We start from the raw sequence: 17,647 nt of genomic DNA on the forward strand, positions 1-17,647 counted from the left end.
GTAAATGTGTTTAATCAACATGGGTAGTTCACCAGGGGTTGGTTATCTGGGTTAATGGCTCCTAATGATTTAGTGCCCATAAATGCGCTGTCTTGCTGGACAGGAAAACATTGATTGTTCTGTAGCTGTGTAATGCCTATATTATGGCAACTCGTAGAATACATTTATTTCGATACCCAACAACAAAAGCACAATTTGGCCACAGTTACCCATATTCTAATCACATCCACGTTTGAGCAGTTTAATGCACTCTACATGGGACTGTCTTTGAAGATAGTTCTGAAAACTCTTTCCAGCTACAGCTGCAAAACAGGTAGCTGTTGTGAGCTATAGGGTATAGTGCCGTGAACAAAAAATTAACTAGCCAGCATTTGGTTTCCCAGTACAATTCAAAGTGCCGCTGACCTATAGAGGCCTCAACGGTCTGGGACCAGGATACCGGAAGGACCCCCCTGCTGCCATATGTACATGCCCAACAATTAAGATCTTTTACAAGGTCCTGTTGTGTGCGCTTCCGGTTCCACTTTCAGGGGTAAGGCAGATTGCTACCAGAGACAGGGTCTTTTCTGTTGTGGTGCCTCAACTTCAGAACTCCCTGCAGTGATTTGCCTGGCACCAAGCTTAGTGTGATTTTAACTCCAAGTGAAAAAAAAAAGTCTTATTTTCCCAGCCATTGTTGATTGGCTTTTACCCACCACCATGCTGGTCCCCACTCCTGTTATCTCACTATACTACCAATGTTACTGTCAGTCTTACTGATTTATCACTGTGTCTGAAAAAGTGTGCATGCACATGAAAGCTTATACCCAGGATAAAACTTGGTTGGTTTTAAAGGCACCACTGGACTCAGACTTTGTTCTGGTTTATCACTGGACATCGTTCATTTATCATTTGTGTGGGCTTTTTTGTGGTGCTGTATTTGGGCTCTGCTGTTTGGTTATTGATTCTTATTTCAGCTTTTTATTAATGCTTTGAAGCCACCTCAGGAACCTGTGTGCTGAGAGCATGCAGCAGAAATATTACAAGTAAGTAAGATTAATAGCTAATGAAGGAGCCAAGAATGGACAGGAGTATCTTATCAAACCATTTGATCTGCATTCATTGCGTGTTTTCCAAATGCCATAACTAGTAAGGGGAACAGTCACAAGATGATTCATGTTAACAAACTGTTATATGTTTGTTAGATTGATGTCTGATTTCTGAGCCGAGATGGGTACGAGCGTGGCAGTCTCTTCCAGCTCCTGGCAAGAGAGTCAAGTCGTGTTATAAAAATCCCACATAGTTGCATGTATCACGTGACAGCTTAGCTGCTGCAGGCGTTTCCAAGACAGATGGAGGTCAGGTTGACCCAAGTAATTATAACTTGAAACGGCCCTGCCTTGGGTTCCTGAGCTTGCCAGTAGATCAGCTCTTAGAGGTAGAACAGCCATAAATGAATAAAGAACCAGTTGGTAGAAGAAAGTCATGAAAGGCTACACGTCTTGCAGTCAAGATGTTTGAGTTTCCACAAAATAAGTATCAAGAATAGAGTCCCGTTCCACTACCCTTCTTCTTGTGTAAATGTTGTGTATCTAAAAAGCCAAGTTTGGAACTGCAGTGGGATTTAGTATCTTTCAATTGGGTCATTGATTCATGCTCAGAACTTGCACTGAAACAAATAGAGGTTGTAAGAGATGGTGTCCTGAAATAAATTGAACTTGCTGTTTTTAATGTTACTGCACAAGGCTTTCCATCTTCCTGGCACCTACAGAATTACTACCAAGCTCTTTTTCAAAGAGAAAGGAACCTAGAACTGTAGGGTTTTTCCTTTTAATACAGTTGTACATGTTCTGTCTTCATATTTTCTGCTGCTTGTGAACAAAACTGTAACTGCTGAACTGACTGTATTGTTTTCTCGGTAACACTGAAGTGGCATTAAAAATGTTCAACAACAAATACTTTGCTTTGTATTTCTACCATAATATGGCTCATCCTTTTTACCACTTTGAGGCGGTGTGATACAGCGGTTGGAACAGGTTCTGAGAGATCCATATTCAAATCCCCACTGCCTTGAAGCTTTCTGGATGACTTTGAGCCAGTCACTATATCTCAGCCTATCTCACAAGGTGGTTGTGAAGAGGCGAGCTCTTTGGAGAGGGGGTGGGATGAAGTGTACCAAACAATATGAATAGGTCTGTTATTTCTTTATTGATTTCCATAAACGTGTTCCCTTAAATGTGTTAAGTAAAGTTGGCAACAGTAGAGACCGTGTAGTGGCTAGTGTTCAGCTGGGACTAGGAGGCTATGGGTTCAAATGTTCATCCATGAAGTTAACTGCATCACTCCCTTTCAACTTAACCTACCTCATAGGGTTGTTGTGAGGATAAAATGGAGGAGGGGGAAGCTATGGCACCACCCTAAGTTCCTTGGAGGAAGTGTGGAATAAAAAAAGTGTGTGAGAGAACATCAAGTAGTTCGGGGTGGCCAAACTTGCTTAACGTGACAGCCACACAGAATAAACGTCAGATGTTTGAGAGCTGCAAGACATGAACAAATATTACACACACATTTTTATTGAAAAATATGCAAATTTGCTTACTATTGACATTAAATTAGACTGTGTGAAAGAGCCACAAGCGGATCCCGAACAGTTTGGCCACCCCTGAAGTAAGTGAGGCTCCCTAATGAAGACAGTTGGTGTATTTCTGCAGTTCAGTTTGCCAGATGCTTAGCAGGTTAGTAATTTAAACCATATTTTAGCAAAAATACCTGTGGCCGCAAGGCATGACTTTTAGAAAGATGAGCGTTGCTGGACTGCACAAAGACGTCTTTAGTCCAGAGCTGTCTCTAACAATGGCCAGCTGTGGAAGCTTTCAGACAGCCAAGGGTCCTGTACTGCCCAGCCCTACTGCTTGAGATCTGCCTCACAAGCCCCCTGCTCTCTGTGTATCCTCCCCGCCTGCAGAGGTGAGGCAGGTGGTGGTCAGAGACCTGGCATTTTCATTGGTGGCACCTTGGCTGTGAAATGCCCTTCCCCTTGAGGCTCCCCGGATGCCTGTTCCGCTCGCTCTCGGGCACCAAGCCAAAGACAGTCCTCTTTGCTCCGGCTTTTAACGAAGGCCCTTGACCTCTGAAACATTTTGAATGCTCTCTTAGCTTGAGGACTGCTTTAAGAGGTTCATTTTAGGCTGCTAAATGTTTTATCCTCTGGCTGGGTTTTTCATAGTTGGTTACTTTTAATTATTTTTGTGCTGTTCTGTGATCTTACCACGTTTTACTTGATGAGCTGCCTCAAGCAAGTTCTCTAGGGGGAGGCAGCATATGAATTTAATAAGCCATGATGGAAAGAGCCATTTAGTATTCTACTAGGGGGCTTTTGCAAATTAGCAAGGCTCAAGTGGTTAAGATGCTGAACTGCAGGCTGTGGAAGGTCAGTAGTTCAGCAGTTCGAGACCCGGGTTGCCGCATGATGGAGTGAGCTCCCATCTCTAGTTCCAGCTCCTGCCAACCTAGCAGTTCGAAAGCAAGAAATTGCAAGTAGATAACTAGGTACCACTTCGGTGGGAAGGTAACAGCGTTCCGTGCACCTTGGTGTTTAGTCATGCCGGCCACATGACCACGGAAACGTCTTCAGACAGCGCTGGCTCTTCGGCTTTGAAACGGAGATGAGCACCGCAACCCTAGAGTCGGATTCGACTGGCTTTCAAGCAAGGGAACCTTTACCTTTATAAGTCATATTTTGATACTTCAGTTGGAAAAAGTACATGAGATAAATCAATCGGGGGGGAGGAGTCTTAGCTAGTAAATAATATAGGTCTTGGTGCTGACGTTCGCTTTTTAAAACGTTGCTAGTTGTGGGTTTCAGAGATGTTTCCAATTGCGATTAGTAATCACTGGCATCAGAATCAGGAAAAGGAAGTATGAAGAAGTCTAAATCAATTACTGTGTTCTTCTACCAACGCATTTTGAAGGACACTTTTAAATTGTTATCCCCCTATGAAGAAAGACTTCTGCACATTTAGATGATGTCCATCAACTGAAGTTTGACTCCTAATCCTTCGCACAAGTTTGTTAGTTAACTATAGCAATAGAACACCCACTTGCTGCAGGTTAATGGATTTCTCAAATGGCCTTTGAAGCTAGAAAAAGTTATTTGCCTCCTGGTAACCCCCAGCCACAGAGCATTTGGAAGCTGAAAAGAATCTTGCACTACCTGTACTGTATTTAGACAGTACCTATCTGATTGCATATTGATTTTTTTAAACAAAGTGTTTCCCTTTGTGTACTTTGCACTCCTCTGTTGTGCGTCAAAAAGATTTACGCAATCATAAAATCCAAGAAATCCACTTGTAGGCGGTTTGCTAAATGCACAGCTGTAATAGGCGGTGAAATCTTGTAGAAATGTGCATCTTCTGACTGGCAGTCTCTCCTGACTTTGCTGTGCAAAGAAGCATGGCCTGTATGTCTTGTAAATAGGAGCCACTTTCTAGGGCTGGTCATGGTAAAAGGGGAGGAAAGCCATCACCACCCCACTGTGGCTGGCTTGCGCTTTTCCTGGGCGGCGTCTGTGGTGGTGGAAGGCTCTCTTCTCTGTGGCCAGTTCACTGTCCTCCCAGCAACTGCCTGGGTGCTGGGATGAGAGCACAGAGGCTGCAAAGAAGGGTGGGGATTGTTAGAGAAGGCAGGCTCTTTACTTCCATCTGTGGCACGAGGCCCACAGGTAAGGGAGGTCTACAGCTGTTTCAAGGTAGGAACCACCTGCCAGCCACAAGCCCCAGTGAGCAATGGTCTTCCCCTCTTTTCTGGAGCAGTAGAAAAGAGCAAGAGTCCAGTGGCACCTTAAAGACTAACAAGATATGTGGCAGGGGATGAGCTTCCGTGAGCCACTGCTCAATCGTTCCTGAGAAACGGGACTTTTTGAAACCCAGCAATCATCTTGTTCAAAGAGTCTTTTGGCTCTGAAGAAGTGAGCAGTGACTCGCGGAAGCTCATACCCCTGCCAACTATTTTGTTAGTCTTCAAGGTGCTCCTGGACTCTCGCTCTTTTCTACTGCTACAGACAAACTAACAAGGCTACCCATCCTTGATCCACCTCTTTTCTGGAACATGGGATCAGTGTCACATTGGGGATCAGAGCTCACAGGAGCCGTGGCAATTCAGAGAGCCAAAAACGTCTTGGCATGCCATGTGGACGGAGGTGCACATTTTCCTGGGTTCCACCCACACTGGCACCATTTTCCTCGCTTTGGCGGCCCCCCATGGCTATAATTTCTCGCCACCAGAGGACTGTTTCGTTGGCATGCATTAAAACATTAGAATATTTCATTAAAAAAATACTATTGTGGAGCTAAAAGGGGAGGGGTTTTGTTTAAATCAAATCTGGGGATTCAGAGGACCTCGTAGATCGGGGTCCCTGACCTTATTTTAAGCCTGCGGGCACCTTTGGAATTCTAACATAGGCTGGCTGCTGCAAGAGGTGGAGCAACCACAAAAATCTCAGGGAGTCAGGTTATGCATAACTCTTAACTCTCCAACGTTTCAGGCTGAAGCCCTGTGTAACAGGATGTCTTTTTAAATGAACATGTTGTTTAAACGTATTTTCTTGCCCGCACACACACAGCTGACCTTCAGTCGCACAGAGATCCTTGTGCTGTCGTGGCAGCTGCTGCCGAAGCAACTTTTTAAAAATCTACACAGCCGTGGCCAGTCAGAAGCCAGGCCCCATCCTCCTCCTAGGTACCCTTGGAGGGTGCTAGGTCATTTGGAGCACGGCCCCCCGACATTTTGAGCCTGCAGGAATTTTGACACGGAGCCAGCCACCAAATTATTGCCACAGCTTAACTTCAGTCACGCAGCGGAGAGCCTTGGGCTGTGCGGGTAGCTGCTGCCAAAGCAACGCTTTTAAAAATCTGCACAGCCAACCAAATCTCCAGTAGCCAACCAGAAACCTTGCTGGGCAAAAGCCCTACCTGGCATCACCTACCTCCTAAAAAGACTTAGTGGGCACGAGGAAAGCTGTTGGCGGGAGCCATAGTGCCCATTTGCACCACACTGGGGACCCCTGCCACAGATAGATCATTATAACACGTCCATTGCTGATTTGTTTCTTAAAAGCCTAGTGGCAGCTGTGGGTGTCTGAGGCAAGGAAAGTGCAGGGGAAAGGCTGTGCTGAAGCTGCATGGAGAACTTGAAATAAAGAGTGTGTCTCCTATGACTAATAATTATCATTGTATAGCCAGGAGAGTCTAAGATTGTCTGGCAGCCAGAAGTTCTAGTTCTTTTAGTGTTATGTACCACTAGGTGGTGAGCTAGACTTGTTTTTCAGGCAAGAGACATTTCAGATATGGTTTGCTGTTGCCTGCCTCTGCATCGCAGCCCTGATATTCCTTGGAGGTCACCCTTCCAAGTACTAGCCAAGGTCGACCCTGCTTAGCTTCCAAGATCTGACAAGATCGGGCTAGCCTGAGCTATCCAATTCAGGGCATTCCATGCACACTGGGCAGCCCTTGCTGCAGGACATACTTCCACTGACACTAGCGCTTCCACTAGAGCAAGGGCTCATGTGATCTTGTACAAGCAGAAGTGATAGCAGTGGAGAAAGGGCACAGTGCAGGGGAGATTGTCCAGCGCATGGAACGCAGTCACGGGGGCCAAGCCAAGGGAAACAATATGTTCACTAAAAACTTTAGGTGGCTGGGACCTTTGTATGAATGGAGAAGCCCTGTGAAATGGACTGTATTTGTTTAAAAAGTGTGAGTGGTAGTAAAGAAGGGGCTTAACCATTATTTGATGTCACGCTAATCCGGCACCTGAAACTTCACCAAGGATTTAAAAGGTGAGGGGGTTTGTTCGTTTAAATACCACTTCTCCAAATTGAGTTCCACTGGGTCTATAAACCCTAAGTCTAAAACACATAAACCATATTAGCAATGTAACCAGGCCTCGGTTCCTGCCAGAGCCCACCAGAGCACCACTCTGCCAGTCAGGAGCCCAGGGGACGGGCACATAATCCCTGCCCCCTGCTCCCACCAGCCATCAGTTGGGACACGGGGGGGCGAAACGTTCTCCCTGACCCCGGGGTGGTGGCCTTGGACTTGTAGGGACAAATTCCACCTCTCACACGAGAGGTCATTCTAGCTCCCCCAGCTCTCCTTCCTGGGGCTCTTTAAAAAGTTGCCACTCGGACATCACACGCGAGGTCATTCTGGCTCCCCCAGCTCTCGGGAGGGGCTCTTTAAAAAGTTATGGCCGCCATTGCTGTTCTCAGCGGCAGCTGCGACGTCACACGCGAGAGGTCATTCTGGCTCCCCCAGCTCTTGGGAGTGGCTCCTTAAAACGTTATGGCCGCCTTTTTCAGGCTCCGCACCGGGCCTGAAAAACGGCCTGCACAGCCCCCCCCCCCTTTTCAGGCTCCCCACTAGAACTCCGAGCCTGAAAAAGTGCCAGCCGAATGTCAATTTCGGCCCCATTATATCCTATGGGCCATTGAAGTCAATGGGGAAAACATTGGGTATATTCTGGGGGTGGGAGGGAGTTTGAGGGAGGGGCTCCAAACTCGCAGGGTAGCTGCTGGAGCCTCTCCCCAAGATACCAACCAAGTTTGAAGAACATTGGACCAGGGGGTCCAATTCTACGGGCCCCCAAATAGGTTGCCCCTATCCCGTCCATTATTCTCTATGGTGGGAAAAGGTAACTTTTTACCCACCATAGAGAACAATGGAGGGGATGGGGGCAACCTGTTCGGGGGCCCATAGAATTGGACCCCCTGGTTCAATGTTCCTGAAACATGGAGGGTATCTTGGGGAGAGGCTCCAGCAGCTACCCTGCAATTTTGGAGCCTCTCCCTCAAACCCCCCTCTCCTCCAGCTCCCAGAATATACCCTATGTTTTCGCCATTGACTTCAATGGCCCATAGGATATAATGGGGCCGAAATGCGGGAAGCCGATTCAGATCAGAGAATCTGATTCAGCCCGCAGCAGCCTGAAAGGGGGCCAAATGGGCCATTTTCGGGGGTGCATTCGGTTCAGACTAACCAAATGCACATCCCTCCAGCAGCTGGCTTGCTCGGGGTCTCTGCAGCCGCAGGGATCCTGAGCAAGCCAAGGGAAGGTAAGGTGGTTTAAACAGCCTCTCCTTCCCTCCAGCAGTCGGCTTGCTCGAGCTCCCCGAGCAAACCAAGGGAAGGGAAGGTGGCGGAGTACCTGGAGCAATCTTGGGAGGCGGATTGGCAAAAAGCAAAACCAAAAGCGCAGGAACTCGAGAGAATTCCAGGAATGGAGCCAGTTCCTCTTCCACAGCCCAAAATGCGACCCACGAACCCTGAGCTTGCTTTTTCTCATTTGTGAGTCTGGCCTCCGCACTCCTTTAACGAGACAGCCCTGAAGCTTGGGGCGGCGGGAGTTTCTTTGCACGCAGCTTGTGCGGCTGGCTGAGTGCCTCTTCTGCTTGCCCACTTCTCGCCTCTGCACCTCATCTTTTGCCAGGCATGGAGGAGCCCAGCTCGCCCAGGCTTCTTGCCTCCTGCTGCCTTGGCCCTCTGGTGCACGGGTGAGTCCCCAAAGTTTGACTCTTTCTTTACAAGTCTCTGGCGCTGGAGGTATTCGCCTCCTTCCCTCCTGCCTGCTATGGCTGCATAATTGTGAGAGATTTCTTAACATAGTGTTCCTGCCAGGGAAGCTGGGGACCCTGCCCATGAGTCTCCATTTCATCCTCACAACAACCCTGTGGGGTAGGTTAGGTAGAGAAGGGGAGATTTGGCCCGGGGTCACTCAGCCAGCAGAGTGAGAATACAAACCTGGGTCTCCCCACATCAATCTGCAACTCTGACCACTGTGCAGTGCTGCCTCTACTGATCTGTAATGTTCCAGAGGTGTTGTAATGTAATACTCAGTTTCTCAAACGAGTGTATGCCTGTCTGTTGGTCCACTTAGGAGTCTTGATCCTGGTTGTGTGGTGGGCTAGTTGTGGCAAATGGTAGGGAAGCTCAGTATTTCTGTATACAGTTGTAGGGGCTTTATTGCAATGTGGTATGGCGTGATATTATGTTCTTATTCCAGTGTGGGGTGTGTGTGGGGCAATGGAAGCTGAGTGATAGGGTCTCTCCAAGTGATTGCCAGAAATGAGATGCGTCCTGGTCTTGTGTCTTACAGATAATCTTACAAATAGTCCTTTGCATTTATATCATGCTTTCAACTTTAAAAGGATCATAATGCTGATTGTGTGAACTTAGGCAAATCATGAGAGGTAGAGCAGGAAGGGTTGCATCAGTGCTTAGTTCTTGTGGCCCTTTCTTACACGCCCAGGGAAATGCTGATCGCCACTTTGGGGCCAGGAAGCAATTTTTCTCCGGGCCAGTTTGGCCCCCAGTGATCCTGGAGGTTTTTAAAATCATATTCTGGGCGTGGAACAGGGGTCACTGGGGTGTGGGGGGGTATTAGTGAATTTCCTGCATTGTGCAGGGGGTTGGACTAGATGATCCTGGAGGTCCCTTCCCACTCTATGAGTCTATGTTCCTATAATTCACCCAGGCTGGCTGTGGGCACGCCAGCACCTCTGTCAGGCAGAAGCGCCTGAGATCCTCCCCCTCCCCTTTTCCTTCACCCGACTTGGAGGCGAAAGGAAGGGAGAGGGGGGAAAGAATGGATCCCAGGTGCTTCTGCCTGTCAGAGGGGCTGGTGCACACTTCCGGTGATGTCAGGGTGTGTGGCATATGCTAATAAGTTATGCTAATGAGCTCCTGCACCTCTTTTTCTACGAAATGACCCCTGAATGTAACTAATAGTGCATTAGAAGCAAGGTAAGATTCAGACACTATTTAAAAACCCCTAAAAATGGCAGAGTTAGGACTGAAGCCAATGGGGGGGGGAAGCTCACTTTTGACAGTTATGTCTAGAAACTGGGAGTTGGATCTAGTGGTGCTCTTCCCTTAATGGAAGAAGGCTTCTGTTGGTGGGAGAAGATGGATAATGCTTGTCAATGTCTCCTTCCAGCTGCGGATCCCCACTTGCCCTTTCTCTGCTTTTGTGGGGGTCCTGTGACCCCCTCCCTCCCCTGCAGAATTTCAAGAAATGTCAAGTATTAGAACTGGATGTGGGAGGCAGAAAAGCCTCATTCTGATCACAGTACTTTGGATTCTCCCCTTGAGCTTTACAGCATATTGTTAGTAAGCAGGAGCAATCTATAAGCTTAACAAAGGTCTGGAAAAATAAGAAGCCGCTTCAGCCATTAGCTAGAAAAGTAATGGACTTGGAACCAGGGAGGGTGTCACGACTTCTCTTTTCATTTGTGTGGTTAGATACGGTGTGTCTTTAAGCATTCTTATTAAATCATTACAGAGGTGTGTTAAGGACCCTGCCCCCTCCTCCAGCCGAGACCCTCTTGTTTAGATCATTCCAGAGGGCATTTCACAAAGCAACTACTGAAACAGCACCAATCCTTGCCTTAATGGCTGCTCAACTCAACCTGAGAGGGCGAAGGCCCGTGGAGGAGGCAGGCCTGTGGTGATGACCTCAGCACTCAGATGGCCACCTGTGGGAGTAGAATAGGGCTGCCAGCCTCCAGGTGGGGCCTGGGGATCTCCCGCTTTTACCACTGATCCCCAGCCGACAGAGATCAGCTCCCCTGGAGAAAATGGCTGCTTGGAAGGGTGGACTCTATGGCATTGTACTATGCTGAGGCCCCTCCCCTCCCCAAACCACGCCCTCTCCTGGCTCCACCCCCAAAGTCTCCAGGTATTTTCCAACCCAGACTTGGCAACCCTAGAGTAGAAGAACCTTCAGATGCCATTTCCCCAGTCAGGTTTGGGTTTTCAAGATAAAGGACACTTAGAAAAGAGAACCAATTATGGATTTTATGGGCAACAACAACAGCCAAAAGAGTAGTCCTGCAGTTTTGGAAATCCAATTCTGTATTACATATAGAATTGGGATGCTGGACTTAGCTATAAAATAGCATTTGCCTGAAGAGACAGGAACCAGAAACAGCAAGACATTTGGTCAGACGTATTGCAGCTATGTGGCTTGGATTGATTTGTGTAATTTTTTTGTGGGGGGGGGGCTCCCCTCTAAAATTAGTTGGGGATTTAAGTTGTTTACTTTCAATACGTTTTATTCTTTTTTTAAAAGGGGGGGTAAGGAAAAGAATTCAGAAAAAAATCAAGATGACAAGCATCAGAAAATATAGAAATAAAGAGGTTTTTGTGTTGAAATTAAGGAAAGGCAAACTTAACTCCCCCCCCCAAACCCCCCCACACACACAGTAGTCCCTGTTGCTATGTATGGGTGTGAAAGCTGGAAAATGAAGAAAGCTAACAAGAAGAAAGTAGATTCCTTTGAAATGTGGTGTTGGAGGAGACTTTTACAGAGGACCCTGCCCCCTCCTCCAGCCAAGACCTCCTTGGTTAGCGGGGTCCCTCTCTTATTTTAGACTTTATTTTTTTTAATAGGCACCTCGTTTTACAGCATAAGTGCCAAGGGGATCTGAAACTTGGGGAGTCTCATAAAGACACCTGGGTACAGCCATAATATTGGAAAATCCCAAGGAAGAAGAGGAAGGGTGTGCTGGTATTAGAAACTGATTAAATGCGATCTCCCCAGCTCAGGGTAATATTAATCTCAATAACAAAAGACTTCAACACTGGAATATCCTGGCATACCCCAGAGGTGTCTGCCCAGCCCAAGGAAGTTGCTATTTCCTTAACCAACACCTGGTTCCTCTTTCTCCTTTTTTTATTCAATAAGGGCACTCAAATTATTAATTTGCACTCCATCCTGTTTCAGGAACTATCTTGACTCACCCAAACTTTTGTTCCCATGCAAATTTGGCTCACAATAGCCTAATCAAATTATCCCCCCCACTTTTTCCTGCCAAGGTTTGACGACAGCAGTTAACTTTAAACCAGCCAGTGAGATTCAAACTTTTCACCTTGACCCAATCCAAAGCCAGGATGGTCCAAATCCTACCCTGGGGATCTTCATAACAAGGATTCCATGCCATAGCAAATGGTTCCTCAGATCCCTGGTCCAGAGCTCTGCTGGTCACAGTTCTGGTTTCCTGCAGAGAACCCCTGCTGCATTTCACTGGCTTTTTTCTGCTTAACTGTCTTCTCGCTCTGCTCCTTGGACCTCAGCTGTGTTTGCCCTTGAACCTCGCCGGCATCAAGCCCAGGACTAAAAATGACTAAACTGAGGCTATGATACTATGGTCACACTATAAGAAGACAAGAGTCACTGGAAAAGACAATCATGCTAGGAAAAGTTGAAGGCAGCAGGAAAGGAGGGAGACCCAACGTGAGGTGGATGGACTCTGTCAAGGAAGCCACATCCCTTGGTTTGCAAGACCCGAGCAAGGCTGTTACTGATAGGATGTTTTGGAGGTCATCAATTCATGGGGTTGCCCATAAACCGGAAGTGACTTAACAGCACTTAACACACATTTGACTCCCTCCCACCGTATTATTAAAAAGTGCCAACAGAACCAGAAATCTTCTCATTTTTATGTTTATGTCATATACGGTAGTATTAAAAAAACAAATTTTAAATAAATAATAATTTTGGAATAGTATGGTCATGACTTGTATTCAAGTGAGGAAAAAGTTAAACAGTCTTTGGAAGATGCTTGGCAGCCTTCTTGAATCTTCTTGAAATAACTCGGGGCAAAATATAAATCCATGTGGCCGTGTTTCAATTTTTTGTGGATTTTTTTTTTTTAATGCTGAGGTAGATTTCTTTCCCCCCGCTAATGTGGCTAGGCTGCAACTGATGTTCTAAACATGTGGCTTCCAAACTATGCTTTGTTTAGCCAATTTAAACTGTTTTGTTAGGATTTGTATCAAAGCAGGATGATTGGCTCAGGTTTCTGCAACAGAGAATTATGTTTAAAAACCAGCTTTAAAAAATGTTACGTGAATCATTGAAGTTGTAGCAGGAGCTCACACTGAGGTTGCACTTGCATCACTTTCATAAACACTGACCCAAAGGACCAGAAAAGAGAAAGCAGCTGCTTATGGGACCCAGAGTTTTTGTGTGTTGCATGGATCATAACATTCGTATTTCCCCCTTCCAAAGATCACAGCAGGGAATACATGGATGATACCCCATTTCATCCTTTATCTGAGTGCTCTTCATTTCCTTTTGATGCTTCAGAGGGCCTGACGTGCAATCCCATAATCCTAAGTACTTAAGATATTACATTTATCCATCTCCTCGGGAAAATTCATCTGTGTTCTTTCAGCAAGTCATTACCCTCATTAATTGTACTCCCTGAAAGGGGAAATGTCTCTGATCAAAAACATCACTGGAAAGCACCTGGTTAGCAATGATAGACTGACACTCATTTGCTTTCAAGCTGCACTTTGGTGTTCTTCAACCCCACTGCACTCAACAGAACTGGGGTGGTGGTGGCAACCTAAACCTGGCAACAGCAGGCCCGGGGGTTCAAAACTGGGTTGCCATCAAATCTTTGAAAAGCAAGTGGTTCATTTAGGCAGCTTGGCTTGTTCAGCCTTTATCCTATCTGCATCCCCACCTTCACACCATCTTTCTCTGGCTATATTTCTTTCAGAGAGCTCAAAAAAAATAAAAACCATCTGAGGAGAGGCAGTTGCGGATGAGACTGTGACGATGCTGTCCAGGCACACTTATAAGTCCCCCCACTTCAGGGGTCTGCGTTATGCTGTCCTCACGGCTATGGTGGCCTTCAGCCACAAAACAGGGTTGCATTGATTGTCTGAAAGAGGGATTTTCTAAATCGACAAACTGGTTGAGGGACCACAATGCAGAAGAAGAAGAAGAAGAGTTGATTTTTATACCCGGCTTTTCTCTACCTTAAAGAGTCTCAAAGTGGCTTACAATTGCCTTCCCTTCCTCTCCCCACAACAGTTACCTTGTGAGGTAGGTGAGGCTGAGAGGGTTCTGAGAGAACTGTGAATGGCCCAAGGCCACCGAGCAGGCTTCCTGTGGAGAAGGAGTGGGGAATCAACCCCAGTTTTCCAGATTAGAGACCACCGCTCTTAGCCACTACAGCCCACTCCCTGGCTCTCCACTACACCACAATGGAACAAATAGACAGTTTCGGTCAGGGGTGGCCAAACTTGCTTAACGTAAGAGTCACATAGAATAAACATCAGATGTTTGAAAGCCGCAAGATGTGAACATATATTACACACATGTTTGTATTGGAAAATATGCAGATTTGCTTTTTATTAACATTAAATGAAACTGCCAAAAATAAAAACAAAAGGCATAAAAGCAGATATTGATAATGATATTTATTTGTCCAATCATATTTATTTGTTTGCTAATGATATTTGTCTAAGATAGAAAGAGAGAGAGAGGTGGAACGAATGAAAGGTGGAAAGAGAGAGAGAAACAACGAAAGCAAATAGATGGGGGAGGGAGGAAGAGATGGAAAGAAAGCAACTTTAAATGCATCCTCCAAGCCCACCCCCAAGCCAGCTGGCTTGGCTTGGAGAAGGGATTTAAAGAGACAAATGCCTTCTCCAAGCCAGCCAGTGGGAGGGGGGCTTTGAGAATGCATTTAAGGTTGCTTTCTTTCTCTGCTCCCCCCATTTCAAGCCTACCCAGGGAGGGGAACACTGGCTGGGGAAGGGAAGACTGATCAGGAAGGCATGCCTCCCCTTCACTTCCCCAGCCACCCTGCTGGGAGCCACACAATATGTGTGAAAGAGTCACATGTGGCTCCCGAGCCACAGTTTGGCCACCCCTGGTTTAGATTATCCAAAGGAACCAGTTCTGCTTTGTAGCAAATAAATCAAAGTCATTGTTTCCAGTGGTCAGTTTTGTGCACTGGTGAACACTTTTCTTCCTGCTGCTTCCTTTCCTTCTCCCTCTGGAAATGAATGCAAAGTCCATTGTGGTCGTAACCTTTTTGCAATTCCTCTTAAAGCAGAGATGACCATAAAAGCACTTGTTTTCAAGGAAGCAAATAAACACTGAATTCATCTCATTTCTTGTCTGCTAAGGTCTAGCAATGCAAATCTTGTGATGTGATGTTCTCAAGAAGCAGTAGTGAGTTTTCCCACCCTCACAAGTGACAGCCACTGAAGTGACATGTGGGCCAGGAAACCTTAAGCATTATGATCCACGGGAGTAAGATGTTGGGAGCAGGGAGAGATAATAGTGTGGGGCTGTAGGGTTCATGCAGGGAAAGCATAAAGGGGGTCCCGTATCTCTCACTGTGCAAAATAATGAGAATTGGCTTTGAAAACATCAGTGGGGTAAGCAAAGAGGTATCATTTAGGAAGGGAGCGAGGACACCCGCCCTTCCTTCTCAGGGAGAAGTGCAGATGGGAGGCCTGGCATAGTAGTGGAGCATATGTTTTGCATGCAGGAGAGAGGATCACACGTAGCAAAGCTTGGGAAGATCTCTGCCTCACAGCATCGAAGCCCCCCCTCCCCTTTTTGGCCATCAAGTCCCAGCCAGCTTAACAATGACCCCCATTAGGGGCTTCAAGGCACCAGGCATCCAGAGGTAGTTTGCCATCGCCTGTCTCTGCGTAGCAACCCTGCTACTCCTGGGTGGTCTCCCATCCCAATATGGACCAGGGCTGACCCACCTTATCTTTCGAGATCTGACAAGGGTCCTTTCCGCATTTGCCTGCCACTCTGGACTTTCTCAGTGTTTGAGTCGAGGCGATTTAAGTCCACGGCAAAACAGCATCCAAATAACCCTGGGAAACAGCAGGCTGAAACCCGGCTGACCACTGAAGGGAGGTAATATAATGCAGAAACCCGGAATAAAAAGAAGGTTGAACTCGATTTCCATGCAGAATGGGGGAAAGGAAACCTGGATTAAGAAGAAGGTTGAATTTGATTTTAGTGCAGAATTGCTTGGAGGACACTGCGGTGAACATGGATTAAGAGGAGAGTGCAGAAAGGACCAAGGTCAAGCTAGCCTGGGCTAAACAGGTCAGGGCAGAAGCCCATTACTAGGCTGTTTTACCTGAGATCCCGGGGAGGGGGGGGGAGATGTCTGCATTGCACTTCCATGCCGATGGACGGGCTTGCCAGATGACAGCTAAGGGATTGGCCTGACTTGGCTTGTGGTGTAGAGGATGGGAATGGGGGGGGGGGGGGGGGGGGCATTGCACTTCCATGCCGATGGACGGGCTTGCCAGATGACAGCTAAGGGATTGGCCTGACTTGGCTTGTGGTGTAGAGGATGGGTCCCTCCTGTAGGCCCTTGATATACTATGACTGAAAGATGGGAGAATGAACAGGGTAGCATTTTGGAGGAGCAACTTGTTAGGGTCATCCCTGGTAGCAGGGGTCATGTTGTAGAAAAAGAGGTGCAGGAGCTCATTAGCATAACTCATTAGCATAACTCATTTGCATATGCCACACTCCCTGACATCACCGGAAGCGTGTCAGAAGGCAACACCCACCGCTCAGGCTCCACTGGACTGTTTTGGTTGGCTAGCCATTGGGGGGACGGTACGTGCAGCTCTGCCCTGGCAGAGGAGGGAGATTGTTTTGGATTGCTATCTATCCGTTTTGGATTGCTATCTATGGGAGGGGGCTGTGCAACATACCTGGCTGCTTCTTGCTCTGACTGAGGGCTGCTGGGAGCAGGGGGTGGGGCTTGTTGCATGTGCCCGCCCCCTGGGCTCTTTACTGCCGGAGCTCCGCTCCTGTGCGCTCCTGCAGGAAATGACCCCTGCCTGGTAGGGAGGGAAGACTGCAGTTACAAAAGATGCCTGATCGAGAATCAGAAAAGGTTAAGCGGATGACTGCCAAGTGTGTGAGTGTGGCCACCTGTGTGTCAACAGAGATGGCACTCGGGGCGTGTGCCACACCTCCCTGCACTCCCACCTTTATCTCCTGGTGGGACTCAAAACGTTTGTTTGTTCTTTGGACTTCAGTGTCCCAGCCGCCGCCGCAATTCAATCTGGTCAACATTACACAATCTTTGTGCTTGTACTATCGCCGCTGTGTCTCAAAGTATAACATTTCTACCATTTTATTGCAAAGCCCATGTAACTTAACTTGGATTTTGGTCAAGGTACACAGAAAACGAGCTGTTGCTGATTTTAAAAACAACAACCACAAAAAAACCATTGCACAAAGACAGTGACGTTCCTGTTGCTGAACAAGCATAATCCGTTCTGACAATGAGAAACACTTTTGCCAGTGCTGTTTCCTGCTAGCTTTACCATATCTCTTGCTTTTTATCTGTAAACAGAGAACCATATGCTATGGAGGGTGATGGGCTTACATTTGTATCTCACCTGGGTTACGGGGGTCCCATACTCTTCCCCTACTTGTGCAAGAAGGGTTTGAACCTCATGTCTTTGAGGGAGGGGCTGTCGCTCAGTGGTAGAGCATCTGCTTGGCATGCAGGAGGTCTAAAGATAATAATACAGGGGTTGCAGTATCAAAAACTAATGACAACAGGAATACTGCAATTGTGCATACATGTATTCATAAATTCTTTATAATCCTATAGGCATACTAAATTGCATTATAATTCAATATAACATTAATTTCATGTTTTTACAGACAATAGCAAATGATGAAATGATGAACGAAACTCTCCGGAATATCTTTCGTTTTGTGAGCCTTCTTACATCAATCTACCTCACGAAGAAGGCTCATGAAACGGAAGATATTCCGGAGAGTTTCATTCATCATTTCATCATTTGCTATTATC

The sequence above is a fragment of the Gekko japonicus genome, unplaced genomic scaffold (assembly GCF_001447785.1).
Source record: "Gekko japonicus isolate JY-2015 unplaced genomic scaffold, Gekko_japonicus_V1.1 scaffold82, whole genome shotgun sequence".
Taxonomy (NCBI): domain Eukaryota; kingdom Metazoa; phylum Chordata; class Lepidosauria; order Squamata; family Gekkonidae; genus Gekko; species Gekko japonicus.